Source organism: Tamandua tetradactyla, chromosome 8 (genome assembly GCF_023851605.1).
Source record: "Tamandua tetradactyla isolate mTamTet1 chromosome 8, mTamTet1.pri, whole genome shotgun sequence".
Taxonomy (NCBI): domain Eukaryota; kingdom Metazoa; phylum Chordata; class Mammalia; order Pilosa; family Myrmecophagidae; genus Tamandua; species Tamandua tetradactyla.
This window is the reverse complement of record NC_135334.1, coordinates 13,551,750-13,571,979: the sequence shown is the minus strand read 5'-3', so window position 1 is coordinate 13,571,979 and position 20,230 is coordinate 13,551,750. Positions and strand designations below refer to the sequence as shown.

The following is a 20,230-nucleotide window of genomic DNA, read 5'->3' as shown; positions in this document are numbered from 1 at the left end:
GTTTTATAAAGGAATTAACATATATAGATTTCTCATTTTTTTTCAATGTAAAAACCATTGTTACAACTATGGCACCAAATTTTAAGTGTCTCCAAATTAGTTACCTTTTACGCTTAGCTGTGCAGCTTTTCCTCAAGGAATCTGTCTTTGTGCTAATCATTTAATTTACAAATCTATTAGTTTACAAATGATTGCAGCAGTCAGTAAAATGGATATGGGGGGGCACAAGAGTAGGTCAGTGGTGGAATTCTCACCCACAATGCAAGAAACCTGGGTTCAATTCCTGGCCCATGTACTTCCCAAACAAACAAAAAAGTCCAAAAAACAAAAATTCAGCAGATGGTGCTACAATAAGGGGATGCATACACAGAAAAAAGAATGAAATGTGACCCCTGCATACAGTACATAAAAAAATAAAAAGTTTTTAAAAAATAAAATGGACATTTAAAATGACTTGGCATTTAACTTCAAGCTCTGTACTGCAACTTTTCCTCATAAAGAATATTGAAACAACAGCAGCAGATTCAGCGCAGCAAGACTCTGATGTCCCCAGTGGAAATTACTTTAAAAAAAAAAAAGCCGTTACATGGCACAGCCTTGTTTTGCTTTCCCTAAAAAGTACAATACAAACCAATTAAGAGTATATTTTCAGGAAACAGTCTATATCTTCACATAACCAAAAAAATTTAATTTAAAGAGTAGGTTTTCTGTCATTATCTTGGCAATACCGTAAAATGGTTTTATATTTAGACCTGAAAAAGTTACTGTGATTTAAAAGACTTAAATTTTCTAAACCATTATTAAACAATAATTAAACTTTTTCAGTTTTAAATGAACAATATATTGCAAGTCCTCATAATCCATGGGCTCAATATAAGAAAGTTATCCAAAATACGTTGCAACTTTACTAAATTGATGCTGACCTGCTGTATTAGTTAGGGTTCTCTAGAGAAACAGAATCAATAGGGAAGACTCACAAATATAAAACTTATAAAAGTGTTTCACATGACTGTGGGAATGCAGAGTCCGAAATCCACAGGGCAGGCTGTGAAGCCGACGATTCCAATGGAGGGTCTGGACGGACTCCACAGGAGAGGCTCACCAGCCGAAGCAGGAATAGAACCTGTCTCTTCTGAATCCTCCTTAAAAGGCTTCCTGTGATTAGATTAAGCATCAGTCATTGCAGAAGACACTCCCCTTTGACTGATTACAAATAGAATCAGCTGTGGATGCAGCTGACATGCTCCTGATCTAATTCTCTGAAATGTCTTCATTGAAACAGACAGTTCAGCACTTGCCCAACCAGACAAACCAGTACCACAACTTGGCCAAGTTGACACAGGAACCTGATCATGACACCTGCCCACCTAGAAGGTTTCATTTTTCAAGAAAGAGAAATGGTAAAATATCAGTAAAAATACGGTCAAGGCCCCACTGCTCAGTCCAAGATACTTACGATGACCAAAATGAAAAGGCTGTAACATATATTGGATGTCAGTTGACAAATTATCCACTAAAATATGTATTAGCTAATGTCTTCTGTAACTGCTGCTATAGGGACACTCAAAGCTCATGTCTACATGTCAGAAATAATATCTTTAAAGCAATGTTCGTCCAAACATATGACATTCAACACATTTAGCCATCTTCCTTTGGAGGTCTTTCTCATGTACCTGTACAATGGAATTATAGGATTGTTGGTCTAGATTATATTGATTTTTATTTGCACCAAACTGCACTCTGGCTTTGCCTTTAACTGAGGTGGCATTGATTTGCATGACTGATTCTAATGCACAGGCACTGCTCCAGCCCTGTTTTGTTAGAAGTTCCATACATAATACTCCTCCACCCAACACCTACCTCTCAAAACAACTGGTAATATCACTCAAACAAATGGAGGATCAAATGGAAAGTTATCCCTAAAGAAGTTAAGCAAAATACAGTCTATGTCTTCTTTCTCTTTTAAGATCTAAGGATCACTGTGCAAGAGGCTATGAGAATCAGCCTTCTGCAGTTTAACATGCCAGTCATATAAACTGCCATTTATGAGTTGCACTGAATAAATTCCTGTTTTATAACTCTGAGATCTGTATATGCTCCTGTATATAGCTCTTCCATAAGTCTATCTGAAGCATGTACTGACCCAGACACTGCACCATTTAGATGGTTTTGCCCTTGTGTCTTCCTAGTATTTTCTCATATGGCCAAATTTTCTTTCTCAATTCCTTCATTCTCTGGCTTTGTTCCACTAATAGGCTTGCTTCATGTCCTCTGAAGCTCTGTGTTGGAGCACATACACACTATGATCCACCGAGGTGTTGGCTTTTTATCATTATGAAGCATCATCTTTATTGCTGGTAACTTATTTTTCAAAGGTATGTTTCATGTGATACTAGCATATCATAATATCATAGTACTATGTACTAAAGTACTATAGTACTATCATAGTATCATAGTAGTGATTACTCCAGCCTTCTTGGGCTTACTGCTTGCATGGTGTTCTAGTTTGCTAGCTGCCGGAATGCAACACACCAGAGACAGATTGGCTTTTAATAAAAGGGGATTTATTTTGTTGGTTCTTCAGAGGAAAGGCAGCTAACTTTCCACTGAGGTTCTTTCTTACGTGGAAGGCACAGGATGGTCTCTGCTGGTCTTCTCTCCAGGCCCCTGGGTTCCAACAGCTTTCCCCGGGGTGATTTCTTTCTCCATCTCCAAGGGCCCGGGCTGAGCTGCAAGTGCTGAGATGAGGAATGCCAAGCTGCTAGACTGTGCTACATTGTGTTCTCTCATTTAAGCACAAGCCAATTAAGTTAAACGTCACTCATTGCAGCAGACACGCCTCCTAGCTGACTGCGGATGTAATTAGCAACAGATGAGACTCACCTACCATTGGCTCATGTCCACAGCAACAGAACTAGGTGCTTTCACCTGGCCAAGTTGACAACTGAATCTAACTACCACACATGGCATATCTTTTTTCATCAATTTACTTTCTTTTTTTCTTTTTCAATGCTAAGGCTTCATCCATACTGTTGCATGTAGCTGTAGTTCTTTTTTTATTTTTATTTTTTAAACATAACAACATACAAACACATACATTCTTACAATATGATCATTCCATTCTTGGTATATAATCAATAACTCATAATATCACATAGTTGCATATTCATCACCATGATCATTTTTTAGAACATTTGCATCAAATCAGAAAAAGAAATAAAAAGAAAAAAATTCTTACATGCCATACCCCTTACCCTTCCCTCTCATTGGCTGCTAGTATCTGCATCTACCCAATATGTTTTAGCCTTTGTTTCCCCTATTCTTTTCTATACCCCTTACCACTCCCTTTCATTGATCTCTAGCATTTCAATCTACTAAATTTATTTTAACATTTGTTCCCCTTATTATTTGTTTATTTTTAATCCATATGTTTTACTCATCTGTCCATATCATAGATAAAAGGAGCATCAAACACAAGGTTTTCACAATCGCACAGTCACATTGTGAAAGCTATATCATTACACAATCATCTTCAAGAAACATGGTTTCTGGAACACAGCTCTACATTTTCAGACACTTCCCTCCAGCCTCTCCAATACATCTTAACTAAAAAGATGATATCTATATAATGTGTAAGAATAACCTCCAGGATAACCTCTCAAATCTGTTTGAAATCTCTCAGCCATTGACACTTTATTTTGTCATATTTCTCTCTTCCCTCTTTTGATCAAGAAGGTTTTCTCAGAAAAACCAATAAGCAAATTTATCTGGAAGGGCAGGGTGCCCCGAATTGCTAAAAGTATCTTGAGGAAAAAAAACGAAGCTGGAGGTCTCACGCTGCCTGACTTTAAGGCATATTATGAAGCCACAGTGGTCAAAACAGCATGGTATTGGCATGAAGATAGATATATCGACCAATGGAATCGAATAGAGTGCTCAGATATAGACCCTCTCAACTATGGACATTTGATCTTTGATAAGGCAGTCAAGCCAACTCACCTGGGACAGGACAGTCTCTTCAATAAATGGTGCCTAGAGAACTGGATATCCATATGCAAAAGAATGAAAGAGGACCCGTATCTCACACCCTATACAAAAGTTAACTCAAAATGGATCAAAGATCTAAACATTAGGTCTAAGAACATAAAACAGTTAAAGGAAAATGTAGGGAGATATCTTATGAATCTTACAATTGGAGGCGGTTTTATGGACCTTAAACCTAAAGCAAGAGCACTGAAGAAAGAAAGAAATAAATGGGAGCTCCTCAAAATTAAACACTTTTGTGCATCAAAGAACTTCATCAAGAAAGTAGAAAGACAGCCTACACAATGGGAGACAATATTTGGAAACGACATATCGGATAAAGGTCTAGTACCCAGAATTTAAAAAGAGATTGTTCAACTCAACAACAAAAAGACAGCAAACCCAATTACAAAATGGGAAAAAGACTTGAACAGACACCTCTCAGAAGAGGAAATACGGATGGCCAAGAGGCACATGAAGAGATGCTCAATGTCCCTGGCCATTAGTGAAATGCAAATCAAAACCACAATGAGATATCATCTTACACCCACCAGAATGGCCAATATCAACAAAACAGAAAATGACAAGTGCTGGAGAGGATGCGGAGAAAGAGGCACACTTATCCACTGTTGGTGGGAATGTCAAATGGTGCAACCACTGTGGAAGGCAGTTTGGTGGTTCCTCAAAAAACTGAATATAGAATTGCCATACGACCCAGCAATACCATTGCTAGGTATCTACTCAAAGGACTTAAGGGCAAAGACACAAACGGACATTTGCACACCAATGTTTATAGCAGCATTATTTACAACTGCAAAGAGATGGAAACAGCCTAAATGTCCATCAACAGACGAGTGGCTAAACAAACTGTGGTATATACATATGATGGAATATTATGCAGCTTTAAGACAGAATAAACTTATGAAGCATGTAATAACATGGATGGACCTAGAGAACATTTTGCTGAGTGAGTCTAGCCAAAAACTAAAAGGCAAATACTGTATGGTCCCACTGATATGAACTGATATTCAAGAATAAACTTGGAATATGTCATTGGTAACAGAGACCATCAGGAGTTAGAAACAGGGTAAGATAATGGGTAATTGGAGCTGAAGGGATACAGACTGTGCAACAGGACTAGATACAAAAACTCAAAATGAACAGCACAATAATACCTAATTGTAAAGTAATCATGTTAAAACACTGAATGAAGCTGCATCTGAGCTATAGGGGTTTTTTTTGTCTGTCTGTTTGTTTGTTTGTCTTTTTTTCTTTTTCCTTTTTTTTTTACTATTAATATTATTTTTATTTTTTCTCTATATTAACATTCTATATCTTTTTCTGTTGTTTTGCTAGTTCTTTTCCTAAATCAATGCAAATGTACTAAGAAATGATGATCACGCATATATGTGATGATGTTAAGAATTACTGATTGCATATGTAGAATGGAATGATTTCTAAATGTTGTGTTAATTTCTTTTTATTCTTTAATTAATAAAAAAATCCAAAAAAAAATGGACAGCACAATACTACCTAATTGTAATGTAATTAATTATGTTAAAATACTGAATGAAGCTGCATCTGAGCTATAGTTTTTGTTTGTTTGTTTGTTTGTCTGTTTGTTTGTTTGTTTTTTGTTTTTTTCTTTTTCCTTTTTTCTTTTTTATATATTTTTTCCATTTTTTATTTTTATTATTATTTTTATTTTTTCTTTATATTATCATTCTATATCTTTTTCTGTTGTTTTGCTAGTTCTTTTCCTAAATCGATGCAAATGTACTAAGAAATGATGATCATACATCTATGTGATGATATTAAGAATTACTGATTGCATATGTAGAATGGAATGATTTCTAAATGTTGTGTTAGTTAATTTTTTTTTAATTAATAAAAAAAAGAAGAAGGTTTTCTCAATCCCTTGATGCTGAATCCCAACTCACTCTAGGATTTCTGTCCCACATTACCAAGAAGGTTTATACCCCTGGGAGTCATGTCTTACATAGAGAGGGGTAGGCAGTGAGTTAACCTGCCATGTCAACTGAGAGAGAAAGAGGTCACATCTGAGCAACAAAAGAAGTCCCCTGGGGGTGACTCTTGAGCCTAATTTTATTCACTGTTCAGATCACTCTGGATTTATCAGGGCAGCACTCTGGACAAAACTACAAAATCTCATGCCCTACTCAAGGTTCCTTGTACTTATGGTGTTCAATTAAACTGTCCACATAAGTTATATTAGGAAATATCTAGTCAAAATATAAATTTTGTATCAAATAAACATTTTTTTGCTTTAGTCTCACACATAAGTTAAAGTTTTAAAATATGAATTAACATCTATTTTTAACACCCTGTGATATTGACATTCTTTTGTTCTTCCTCATGCAAAAACATTTTTTAATTGATATGTTTAGTTACCATCATTGTATACTCTAGGTATTCCTAAATATTACTATCTCAGTCTTTATTCTCTATCTTTCTTTCTGGTTTCATTTGTGCCCCCAGCCCTACTCCTTCTATCATTCTCTCATTCAGCTTCATTCAGTGTACTAACATTATTGTATTATGGTTAGGTAGTATTGTGCTATCCTTTTCTGAATTTTTACAACCAGTCCTGTTGCACATTCTGTATCCCTTCAGCTCCAATTACCCAATATCTACTCTATTTCTAACTCCTGAGGGTCTCTGTTTTTAAGTGAAATTCTCCGAGTTCATTCACTAATGTTAATTCATATCAGTGAGACCATATGGTGTTTGTCCTTTTGTTTCTGGCTAATCTCACTCAGCATAATGTAATCAAGATCCATCCATGTTGTTACGTACTTCATAACTTCATTCTGTCCTACAGCTGCATAATATTCCATTGTATGTATATACCACAGCTTCTTTAGCCACTCTTCTGCTGATGGACATTTTGGCTGTTTCCATCTCTTGGCAATTGTAAATAATGTTGCTATAAACATTGGTGTGCAAATGTCTGTTTGTGTCCTTGCCCTCATGTCCTCTGAGCAGATACCTAGTAAGGGTATTGCCAGATCATAAGGCAATTCTATACTTAGCTTCCTAGGGAACTGCCAAACTGTCTTCCACAGTGGTTGTACCATTTTACACTCCCATCAGTGGATAAGTGTGTCTCTTTCTCCACATCCTCTCCAGCACTTGTCATTTTCTGTTTCATTGATAATGGCCATTCTGGTGAGTGTGAGATAATATTTCATTGTGGTTTTGATTTGCATTTCCCTAATAGCCAGGGAAATTGACATCTTTTCATGTGCCTTTTGGCCATTTGTATTTCCTCTTATGAGAAGTGTCTCTTCATGTCTTTTACCCATTTTGTAATTGGGTTGTTTGTCTTTTTGCTGTTGAGTTGAACAATCTCTTTATATTTTCTGGATACTAGACCTTTATCTGATATATTGTTTCCAAATATTGTCTCCCATTGTGTAGGCTGTCTTTTTACTTTCTTGACAAAGTTCTTTGATGCACAAACTGTTTACTTTTGACTTCCCATTAATATATTTCTTTCTTCAATGCTCATGCTTTGGGTGTAAGATCTAGGAAACTGCCTCCTATTACAAGATTTATAACATATTTCCCTATAGTTTCTTCTAAAAGTTTTATGGTCTTAGATCTAATGCTTAGGTCTTTGACCCATTTTAAGTTAAGTTTTGTACAGAGTGTGTACATTCTTTTGCATGTGGATATCCAATTCTGTAGGCACCATTTATTGAAGAAACTGTTCTATCCCAGGTGAGTTGGCTTGACTGCCTTATCAAAGATCAATTATCCACAGATCAGAAGGTCTATATCTGAATATTCTATTTGATTCCATTGTGCCAGTACCATGCTGTTTTGGTCACTGTAGCTTCATAATACACCTTAAAGTCAGGTAGTGTGAGACTCCGACTTCATTTTTCTTTCTCAGGATATTTTTAGCTATTTGGGGCACCCTGTCCTTCTAGAAAAATTTAGTTATTGGTTTTTCTCTTTCTGAAAAGTAAGTTTCTTGTATTTTATTTAGTATTGCATTGAATCTGAAAATCAATTTAGGTAGAATTGACATCTTAACTATATTTAGTCTTCCAATCCATGAACAGGGTATACCCTTCCATTTATTTAGGTCTTCTTTTAGCAATTTTTTGTAGTTTTCTTTGTATAGATCTTTTGTATCCTTAGTCAAATTTATTCCTAAATATTTTATTCTTTTGGTTGCAACTGTGAATGGAATTTTTTTCTTGATTTTCCCCTCAGATTGCTCATTACTAGGGTATAGAAACACTCCAGGTTTTTGAGTGTTGATCTTGTAACCTATCACTTTGCTGTACTTATTTACTAGCTCTAGTAGTTTTGCTGTGGATTTTTCTGGGATTTCAACATACAGTATCATATCATCTGTAAACAGTGAGAGTTTTACTTCTTCCTTTCCAATTTTGATGTCTTATATTTCCTTTTCTTGTCAAATTGCTCTGGCTAGAACTTCCAGCACAATGTTGAATAACAATGCTCATAGTGGACATTCTTGTCTAGTTCCTGATCTTAGGGGAAAAATTTTCAGTTTTCCCCCCTTGAGGATGATGTTAGCTGTGGGTTTTTCATATATTCACTTTATCATGTTGAGGAAGCTCTCTTCTATTCCTGTCCTTTGAAGTGTTTTCAATAAGAAAGAATGTTGAATTTTGTCAAATGTCTTTTCTGCAACAATGAGATGATCATGTGGTTTTTCTGCTTTGATTTGTTGATATGGTATATTATATTAATTGATTTTCTTATGTTGAACCATCTCTGCATACCTGGGATGAATCTTACTTGATCATAGCATATAATTCTTTTAATGTGGTGCTGGATTCGAGTTGCAAGAATTTTGTTGAGGGGTTTTGCGTCTATATTCATTATAGAGGTGGTCTGTAATTTTCTTTTCTTGTAATATCTTTGTCTGGCTTTCTTATGAGGGTGATGTTGGCTTCATAGTATGAGTTAAGTAACCTTCCCTCCTCTTCAATTTTCTTGAAGAGTTTGAGCAGGATTGGTACTAATTCCTCCTTGAATGTTTGGTAGAATTCACGTGTGAATTCTGGTCCTGGACTTTTCTTTTGGGAAAACTTCTTAATGACTAATTCAATTTCTTTACTTGTACTTAGTTTGTTGAGGTCATCTATTTCTTCCAGAGTCAATGCTGGTTGTTCATGCCTTTCTAGGAAGCTATCCGTTTCATCTACATTGTCTAGTTTATTAGCATAACGTTGTTTGTAGTATGCTCTCATTACCTCCTTTATTTCTGCGGGCTCAGTGGTTATGTCTCCTCTTCCATTTCTGATTTTATTTATTTACATTCTCTCTCTTCTTCTTTTTGTCAATTTCACTAAGTGTCCATCAATCTTATTGATTTTCTCATAGAACCAACTTCTGGTTTTATTGATTTTCTCAATTGTTTTCATGTTCTCAATTTCATTTATTTCTGCTCTATCTTCAGTATTTCTTTCATTTTGCTTGCTCTGGGGTCAGTTTGCTGTTCTTTCTCTAGTTCTTCCAAGAGAACAGTTAATTCCTAGATTTTTGCTCTTTCTCTTTTTTTATAGATAGGTTTAGGGCAATAAATTTTCCTCTTAGACTGCCTTTGCTGCATCCCATGAATTTTATATGTTGTGTTTTCATTTTCATTTGCCTCAAGATATTTATTGATTTCTCTGGTAATTTCTTCTCTGACCCACTGGTTGTTTAAGAGTGTGTTGTTGAGCCTACATATATTTGTGAATTTTCTGGCACTCTGCCTCTTATTGATTTCCAACTTCATTCATTTATGAACTGAGAAATTGTTCTGTATGATTTTGTGCAAGTATGAATCTGTGGTGGACCCCAGAAAAGTGACATCCTTTAATCTTCATTCAATATTGCTGGGTGGGAGCATTTTGATTGTTTCCATGGAGGTGTGTCTCCACCCATTGAAGGTGGAGTTGCTTACTGAAATCCTTTAAAAGAGGAAACATTTTGGAGAGAGTCTCTTTTGGTAGAGAAAACCAGTAGACGCCACCATGTTCACCATGTACCCTTCCAGCTGAGAGAGAAACATTGAACATCATCAGTGTAGGAGTAAGGGTTAAAACAAGACCCTCAGAATTTGTTGGGAGCAGCTGGCATCAGGATGGTGGTGGCAGTAAACAGTGGAGATTGTTATGTAGAGCAGTCTGGGAGGAAGAGAATGTTTACCCCAAATGGTTATGTTAAGTATGAAGGAAGAGAACACTGAAAAATAAGCACTCTGTTCCCTCAGGAAATGCATGCATACCTTTTTGTCACCCTGTAGTATATAGGCTGGATCTGGTTAAGAATAAAGTTGTCTGAGTCTGTTGTCTATTATCGCTGATCTTCAGACCCCCTGATCCCGTCTCTTTCTTGTCGTTCCTTAATACCCTTCAAACTCCATTCCACAGGAAGCAACATCTGGCTCCCAACATGGGGCATGAAGAAGAAGAAGACTATGAAACAATATTGAGGAACCAAGGAAAAGTCTCCGTTAGAAGGACATTTGTTCAGCCAATAAAAGAGAACTCGAGACATATTGGTAAAGTAAGCCATATTGGTAAAAGTAAGCATTTTCCTTGTAGCATCAGGGTAATGGGTAATCATAATAAGTGGCTGGAGGAGTATGTTTGTCTGTTAAAAACATTGTTAAAAACTACAGGGGTCTCAATGAAGACTTCAGAGTCACTAGAGCTCTTTTCTTTGGTACAGAAGCATTGTTATTGGTTTCAGCCTTAAGGCCGTAATGTTTTAAATCTTAAGCAATAGAAATTGGTTATGAAGGCTTTGCAGTGAGCATAACAAAATGGGGAAGATATTCCTATTTCTATTTGGTCATTGTGTTCAGTCAGGCAATGAACCACCTAGCCCCCGCTTTCTCTTAAACTCTGTGTTGTGTTTTTTCTCAATCTCCCACTGCCCCTTGTAACCCTGTTTGGACAGTGGCTTGAGCTATACTTGGCAACTGGTGCCCAGACAGGGATCTGATAGGGGAATTCTTAAAGCCTAAAGTGAAGAGACACTCTAGGGACATCCACTACAAATACTACAAAGAGCTTATAAGAGCTACAAAAGGGTAAGGAGTAAATTGGAGATATTTTCAGCTAGGTGTAAAATATGGGGTATTCAGGTTCAGCAGAAAGGAACCTCTATAAATCTATGCTGTCCACTAGAGGCAAAAAATTTTCTCAGTCTCAGTTAGAAACTTTTCTTTGTCATGTACAGGATTGTTGCTCATGGTTTTCAAAAGAAAGTACAGTTAATCCTCAAACTTGGGCAAAAGTAGGAAAACAATTAAGAAACAGATATGAGACCCTTAATCTTAAACAATCTCCAGTATGTACTTTTTCTCAGCTATCCAAATATATAATTGAGCCCACTGCTGATATAACACTCCAACCCATACCTTTAACTTGGAAAACAAATGAGCCTTTCTGGGTTGAGCAGTGGCCCTTATCTATAGAAAAGTTAGAGGCTCTAACTCAGTTAGTTCAAGAACAGTTTAAAGTGGGACATATAGAAGAATCTCATAGTACCTGGAATTCTCCAGTATTTATTATAAAAAAGAAATCAGGAAAATGGAGAATGTTAACTGATTTGTTAAAAGTTAATGATGTAATTCAACCTATGGGGTCATTACAACCTGGCTTGCCCACACCATTTATAATTCCTAAAAACTGCTCTTTTATTATAATAAATTTTAAAAATTGCTTCTTTACCATACCTTTAGCAGAGCAAGATAAAGAAACATTAATTTCTGAGCTTGTTTTTAATGAGCTGCCTTTATATAAAAATTCATATATACCTGAGTCTGAAAATATTTAATAGGAACAATGCCATGCCAAACAAAAGTCAGTACTCATTAAATTCTTATGAAATTGTAACAGATTGGTCCCCTAAGTAGTATGCAATTCAAGATTGTAGTTCTGACTCAAAGTTTTCTGTTGAGTTACCTTGGTTTAATCTAAATAATTGTTCTACTGAAATTTATACCAATGCTACAAATAAAATCTTGTGACAAGGAATGGGAATGGCAGCCCCATCTCCTTTTGTTAACTTAGATCCTCAACAAACAGTGATTTGGAAACTGGCCATGAATTTAGCTCCTACTCATATTTGAAAAAGAAATATATTTTAAGAACTTTAAAACTTAAAATTCTTGTTAAAAACTATATATTGATGTTTCAAATATGCATTAACTAAAGTATTTCAAGTATTTAACATTAATCAAATAAATCTAATTTTGATGGTAATTGTATGTGGTAAAATATTTGTTTAAAATAATGACTTAAGTATGAAAAATATAAAAGATGTATTTTTATTACTAGGAAAAAGAGAATAGTTTTATCCTAAGATGAAATGAATAACTACTACAAAATGAAAAAAAAAAAGTAGGACAAAGCCTGAACTAATATAATAATTGCTGAGGGTTTGTAAAAATGGAAATCAAGAAAGATTTAATGAGTCTAAAATGACAACATTTTCTTGGACTCTTAGCTGGTTCTAATGAAAAGATATGAAAAAATTTCTATATAATCAGTGTAAAAAGCAAACTGTCCATGTTTTATCAAAATAACTTATGTTAACTTTTATCATGTTGTTATCTGTATAAAAAATACTGATTTTCTCTTGGGTATCATTATACTGGCAAAAAAAAAACTGTTTCTTTTCTTGCCCCAAACCAGGTGGCTTAATCTATTAATCTAAGTAATATTGCTGTAAATGAATCTATTACTGGTTAAATAATATTCAAATCATATAAATACCTAAATTCTTTTAGGCCAAAATATCTTAATGCTTTGTCCAGTGTTTATATAAACTACATATGTATAAACTAAATGTATCCCCAAATAACCATGGCAGATCAGATTCAAGGGCTGAATGCAAGGAAAAAAAAATACTTGTAGAGTCTGTTCTGTTCACTTGATGTTGCCATTACATGCAACTGATGTTGCTATCACGTGACCTTGGTAAGAAACAGTTAAAATGTGCACTCTAGCTGGGAGGACTGGCTATCCTCCCAGAAGGAGATGTACTTTAATAAAGATTCTAGGTCCCAGGAAGCTCATCTTCATCCCTAGCCAGTTCCCAGGGGACCTGACTGAGCCCAGTCATGTAAGCAAATTGGAATTTGGCCACTACTGTGGGGAAATATCATAAAAACTGCATGCAATAAATTTAAAATTACCAAAAAATGCACAGCCAATTAAAGAATCCTCATTTGTGAATTCCTTTTCAATCAATCCAATGAATTTATTTTTAAAAATCTGGTCATTTACTATGGGTACATGTCACTATTGACACTTACTCTGCTCTCATTTTTGCTACCTGCCATGTTAGGGATTTCTAATTGTATGTTACAGAACCTGTTTGATATTTTACAAGGAAATTCTGATTTTTTAAGCAAGAGGCAGTTAACAGCTGTGGTTGAACAAGAATTATAATTAGTTGAACCATGCATTCAAGAAGGACAGCTTGTTCAAATAGATCTAGAAAAACCTGTTGATTTTATTATTTTCTTTACCTTGCAATCTCCCACAGGCCTATTTTGGCAAGATGGTGTTTTAGAATGGATCTTTTTACCAAACAATAGACAAAAATGTTTAAATACATATCTGCAAAAAATCATTTCTTTAATAGCCAAAGGTCACCAAAGATATTATCAAGTAAGAGGTCACAATCCTAATCGCATAGTGTGTGATCTCACAAAGGAAGAAATTCAAAATCTATTTATCTTCAACACCTCTTGGCAAATAGCATTAATGATTTTAAAAGATAAATTGATAACAATTTGCCTATGTCAAAACTTTTACAATTTCTAAAAAGAACACAATGGATTTTGCCTAATATATTTTGGGCTTCCCTGCTAGCCATTACTGTCTTTACTGGCAGTAATGGTAATGGGCAGGATGCATATGTCACCCCAGGGGAAAACAAAAGTTGGAAAATGCCTTATACCTCAGCCCAGTGCACTGAATTAGCAGCTGTAATTCAAGTACTGCAAATTTTTCCACAATCTCTTAATATTGTTTCTGATTCTGAATATGTCTGCCAAACAGTTACTCACATCGAGACAGCTTCTTATTTGAAGGAGATGAATTATCCTGAATGTTTTTGCATTTACAAACATTAGTCAGAAGTCAAATTAATTCCCCTTTTTATCATGCATATAAGAGCTCATACTAATCTTAAAGGTCTTTGTCATTACAAAATCAGCAAGCATATACTCTTGTGGGAGTAATTCAAGATTCCGTGATATTTCACAAATTGACCCATATTAATAGCAAAATGTTGTGAGAGAAATTTCTGTCTTTATCTAAACAGCAAGCTCAGGACATTGTTTGGACTTGTCCAACACGTGGACCTTTAAATGCACTCCCATTTGCATCAGAGGTTAATCCTTGAGGTTGAAAAGCAAATAAATTATGGCAAATGGATGTTACTCATATTTCACATTTTGGCAAAATGTAATATGTACATGTTGTCATAGACACCTGTTCTCATTTCTTCTGGGCTACCACATGATCTGGAGAATGTTTCTGCCATGTTCAATCACATTTACTTAATGCTTTTGCTGTCATGGGATGCCCTCAGTCTATAAAAATGGACAATGGTCCCACTGATACAGGGAAGCAATTTCATAAATTTTGTACTACTTTTCATATTACTCATATCACAGGAATTCCACATAATCCCTCTGGGCAAGGAATTTTTGAATGAGCAAACTGGATGCTCAAGTCTATGCTTATGAAACAAAAAGGGGGAGATGATGATCAGGAGGATGATGTTGTGAAAATAAGTACACCTAAAGATCAATTAGCAAAAGCACTGTCTACTTTAAATCTTTTAAACATTTATGATAATTCATCACAGACTCCTGAAGAACAACATTTTAGTAATTTGGAAAAGAAAATGATACAACCCAAACAGAACTGCAGCTGCAGTTGATCTATTGGAAAGATGTTAAGAATGACCTATCGAAACCAGGCATGATAAAGGTGTGGGGTAGGGGATTTGCTCTTGTCATTGCAGATGACAGAACCTCAGTTTGGATTCCCTTGAAGAGAATAAAACCCAGATATGTAGACCCTGATGAAAATAACTAAATGGGTAATGTACATTATAGGACATATAACTTTAATTGCTGAAGGACAGAGACATAATTATACTTATTGGGCTTATATTCCTAACCTACCTCTGCTGCAGGCACCAACATGGGCAGATCCAATTTCACCAATATATCTGAATACTAGTTTAGGATTCCCAGGTCTAGTAGATTCAAGGCTTCCAAAACTACTTAAGGAAGAAGAAAAATGATATCAAATTTAACTCTTCCATTTTTAGAATGACCCATATGCATAGGTAATGAATTACCATGTATGACAATAAGTAATCGAACTACATGGTTTAAGATCAAGAATGATCCTTGTAATTACTTATACATATATCCCTATTTTAACTCTATGGAATCAAATGGTACTTGCCTATTAGCTGGGAAAGAAAGTTGGAATGGATGGCAGTTATGTCATATGGATCAAGCAGTTATCATAATTAATGATTCCTATGGAATTATAAGGGATGCAACCCCTGTTGGGCCTCCCATCTCTAACTCAGAGATAACTGAGACTATATGGACAGGTAAGCTAAATCAGAGTTTAGTACATAGAGGACGATTTGTGCCAAATCCTTGGGGCAATAAATACAACATTAGTCAGAGAGATTTATGGAAAATTTTCCTAGGACTGGGACCAATTTTTATAGCAAATTCCAGTAACTATAACTTCTCTCTAAATAGCAGCCATAAACATTATATGCAAATATGTACTAGAGATCCATATGTATTTGTTAAAGGTCATATGCATATAAGAAATCAAACTTTTAATTGTGAGAATTGGTTTCTATTCATTTGTCTCCAAGCATTTATGTTGCAGGAAAAATGAGACAATTACAGCAGCAAGGAGAAGAAGAGGTATTTGGTTGCTGGTGCAGATGTCAAGGTCTTTGCAATCCTCTCCAGAAACACAAATCCTGATCCATTTGACAAAAGAATATCTGAAAAGGACTATGAGACTAATTGGACTCATTATTGCAGCTGTCATTGGAATCATTGGACTTATCACAGTGGCTGTGGTTGCTGGAACTGCATTGCATCAAACTATACAGATGCAGCATTATGTTAGAGAATAGCATAAAAATGCCAGTGAACTGTGTCATAGTCAATTTCATATTGATGAGCAAATTAATAATAGACTTAATGATATAGAGACAGCATTGATTCATATTGGAGATCAAATGTATAATTTAAATTTTTTAGGACGTTTAAAATGTGACTGGAATGAGAGCAATTTTTGTATTACCCCTTTAAGATATAATCAATCTGAAATAGAATGGGAAAAGGTAAAAAGGTATCTTTTGGAGCATTCCTATAGTTTAAGTCTCAATATCTTAGAATTACAAAAGAGGGTATTAGAAATATCTCAGAATAATTTATATATAGCCTACAGAGATGATGTTATACAATCACTTACCCAAGAGCTAAAAAATCTTAATCCTATTTACTGGTGGAAATCACAGCATTTTTTGACTACTATAGACTCAGGTTTGGGGCTGTTTATACTCTTTATCTTCCTCCTCAGCTGTGTCAAACAACAAATGTTCAAAGTAGCAAGCCACGCCACTAAGCAAAGCTGCACTAACAGTGTGATTCTGGCGAAAGTCCTTGGCTCTCTCCCAAATCAAAGTCAGAGAGCTTGGCTGATAGCCAATGACCGGTAAGACCCTTCCTTCAGAGCTTAAGGGCAACCTAAAACAGGGACAGTCACCTCAGCTAAGAAAATTAAAAGGGGGAAATGTAGGAGCAAGGGTTAAAATAAGACCCTCAGAATTTGTTGGGAGCAGCTGGCAGTCAGGATGGTGGTGGCAGTAAACTGTGGAGATTGTTATGTAGAGCAGTCTGGGAGGAAGAGAATGTTTACTCCAAATGGTTATGTAAAGTATGAAGGAAGAGAGCACTGAAAAACAAGCACTCTGTTCCCTCGGGAAATGCACGCATGTCTTTTGTCACCCTGTAGTATATAGGTTGGATCTGATTAAGAATAAAGTTGTCTGTAGTCTGTTTCTATTATCACTGATCTTCAGACCCCCTTCCCATCTATTTCTTGTCATTCCTTAATATTCTTAGAGCTCCATTTCATAGGAAGCAACAATCGGCCTTCTTGAACCAAGGTATCTTTCCCCAGATGCCTTAAATTGGACATTTCTATAGATTTGCTTTAATTGGGACATTTTCTTGGCCTTAGAACTGTAAGCTAGCAACTTATTAAATTCCCCTTTTTAAAAGCCATTCTGTTTCTGGTATATTGCATTCTGGCAGCTAGCAAACTAGAACAGATTTCAATCTTCTTAAATTTATTGAGACTTGCTTTGTGATCCAGCATATCATCTATCCTTGAGAATGATCCATGAGCAATTGAGGAAAAGGTGTATCCTGCTGTTGTGGGGTGTAGTGTTCCATAAATGTCTTTGAAGTCCAGTTTGTTTATTGTATTATTCAAATTCTCTGTTTCTTTATTGATCCTCTGTCCAAATGTTCTGTCTATCAAAGACAGCAGGGAATTGAATTCTTCAACTATTATGGTAGATATGTCTATTTCTCTTTTCAGTGCCTCAGTGCATAACTATTTATGATTGTTATATCCTCTTGTTGGATTGTTCCTCTTATTAATACATAGTGGCCTTGTCTCTTTTTATTGTTTTACATTGAAAACTAATTTGTTGGATATTAGTATAGCTATACCTCCTCTTTTCTGATTGTTGTTTGCATGAAATATCTTTTCCTAACCTTTCCACTTCAACCTGTACTTATCCTTGGGTCTAAGATGCATCTCCTGTAGACAGTATATAGATGGGTCCTGTTTTTTAATCCATTCTGCCAGTTTATGTCTTTTGATTGGGAAGTTTAATCCATTAATATTTAGTGTTATTGCTGTAAGGGCAGTACCTTCTTCCACCATTTTGCCTTTTGGATTATATATGTCATATCTAATTTTTCTTCTATTTACCTTTACTAATAGTCTTCATTTCTACACTGTTCTCCATATCTCTCTCTCCTGTCTTTTCCTGTCTTTAGTGTCACCTTTGTTGTTTCTTGCAGAGCTCATCTCTTGATTACATATTCTCTCAGTGATTTTTTTTTTCCTGAACATGTTTTAATTTCCCCCTCATTTTTGAAGGACAATTTTGCTGGATGTAAAATTCTTGGTTGGCAGTTTTTCTTTTCTAGTATCTTAACTATATCATATCACTGTCTTCTCACTTCCATGGTTTCTGCTGAGAAATCTACACATAGTCTTATTGTGCTTCCCTTGTATGTGATGGATTGCTTTTCTCCTGATGTTTTCAAGACTCTCTCTCTTTCTCTTTGACATCTGACATTCTGATTAGTCAGTGTCTCAGAGTATGCCTATTTGGATCTACTCTGTTTGGGGTACACTGTACTTCTTGGATCTGTAATTTTAAGTCTTTCATAAGAGTTGGAAATTTTTCACTGATGATTTCCTCCATCAGTTTTTCTCCTCCTTTTCCCTTTTCTTCTCCTTTTGGGACACCCACAGCACATATATTCATGTGCTTCATGTTGTCATTCAATTCCCTGAGTCCCTGCTCATATTTTTCCATTCTCTTCCTTATATTTTCTTTTGATTGTCAGATTTCAGATGTCCCATCCTCTAGTTCACTAACCTTATTTTCTGACTCTTGAAATCTAACATTGTAGGTTTCCATTGTTTTTCATCTCTTCTACTGTGCCTTTCATTCTCATAAGTTCTGTGATTTGTTATTTCAGACTTTCAATTTCTTCTTCTTGTTCATCCCTTGCCTTCTTTCTATCCTCTCTCAATTCATTGATTTGACTTTTGATGAGGTTTTCCATGTCTGTTCAAACATTCTGAATTAATTGTTTCAATTTCTGCATCTCATTTGAATTGTTGGTTTGTTCCTTTGACTGGGCCATATCTTCAATTTTCCTAGTATGATTCATTATTTTTTGCTGGAGTCTAGGCATTTAATTTCCTTAATTAGTTTATTCTGAAAATTGTTTTCACTTTTTTTACCTAGGATTTTCTTGCTGGATGACTTTGTTGTTTATTTGTTCTTTGACATTAAGTTCAGCTTATTCTAGACCTCTAGCTTAGTTTTGTTTAACAGATCAGAATTTTTAAGTTCTTGTTTTCTTGTTTCTTGTCCTGCCTGTATGGTGCCTTTTTTCCTCCTTAAGAGGGTCTACTTAGGTATTATAGACCCCAGCCAAATTTTCCCAGACCAAACTGGCCTCCTTTCAGGAGGAAAGAGTCACCTGGGTCAGTTTTCCCTGAGGGTGAGACCCAGCAGGTTGAAAAACTTTCCTATGAAGCCTCTGTACTCTGTGTTTTTCTTATCTTGCCCAGCATGTGGCACTTGTCTGTCTGCAGGTCTCACCAGTATAAGGTGATGTGGTACCTTGTAACTTCAGCAGACTCTCCCTGCTAGGGGTGTGGTTGAGACAGAGGAGAGGTTGTAGGCTGGCTTTTAATCACTTTGGTTTTCCAGATCCTGGGGTCTGAATTCCTTGAAGGAGGGATTCCACCTGAGTTAAGCCCCATACCTCTCCTAGGGAAGGCACAGCCTCCAGAAAAACTTTCAAACAAGCCTAATTCTGCCCATACATGGGGCAGTTGGAGACTGAGAAGCCTTGCAGCTGTATCTAAAGAGCAGTCAAGCCATAAAAACACAGCCACAATAAAGAAAAGAAAAAAAAATCCTTTTCAGAGCAGGACCCCCATTCCTTGAGTTTGCCAATCAAGAATTTACATCGGTACATTGCTTTATGTATCTCCATGTCCTATGCGCCCCCTCCTTTCCTTCAGGGCCCAGACCCTTTCAAGTATTTTGTGTTGTCCGATCCAAAAATCTTCTGTTTTGTTTTCTTTTCTTTTCTTTTTTCTTTTTCTGTCAGCCCTGCCCACTCTGCACCAGGGCAAGAACGAGCAACCTCAGCTTTTATTCAAGGTTCAGCTGAGCTAGGAACCTATTTTTAGTAGTCAGAATTTGTTAATTGATTCCACAATTGGAATTTGGTTGTGCTCAGCCCCTGCTCCTAGTAAACTTTCTTTCTTTTTCCCTCTGGGAACCAGTCTGCTTGGGAGGGGTGCCAGCTGCC

The 20,230-nt window shown here is 35.9% G+C and overlaps 1 pseudogene; it reads right to left on the bottom strand.

Annotated features, from left to right (window-relative positions):
* Window positions 1-1,638: 1,638 nt before the first annotated feature.
* On the bottom strand, window positions 1,639-3,286 carry LOC143643987 (ubiquitin-conjugating enzyme E2 Q2 pseudogene; annotated as a pseudogene).
* Between the last annotated feature and the right edge of the window lie 16,944 nt (window positions 3,287-20,230).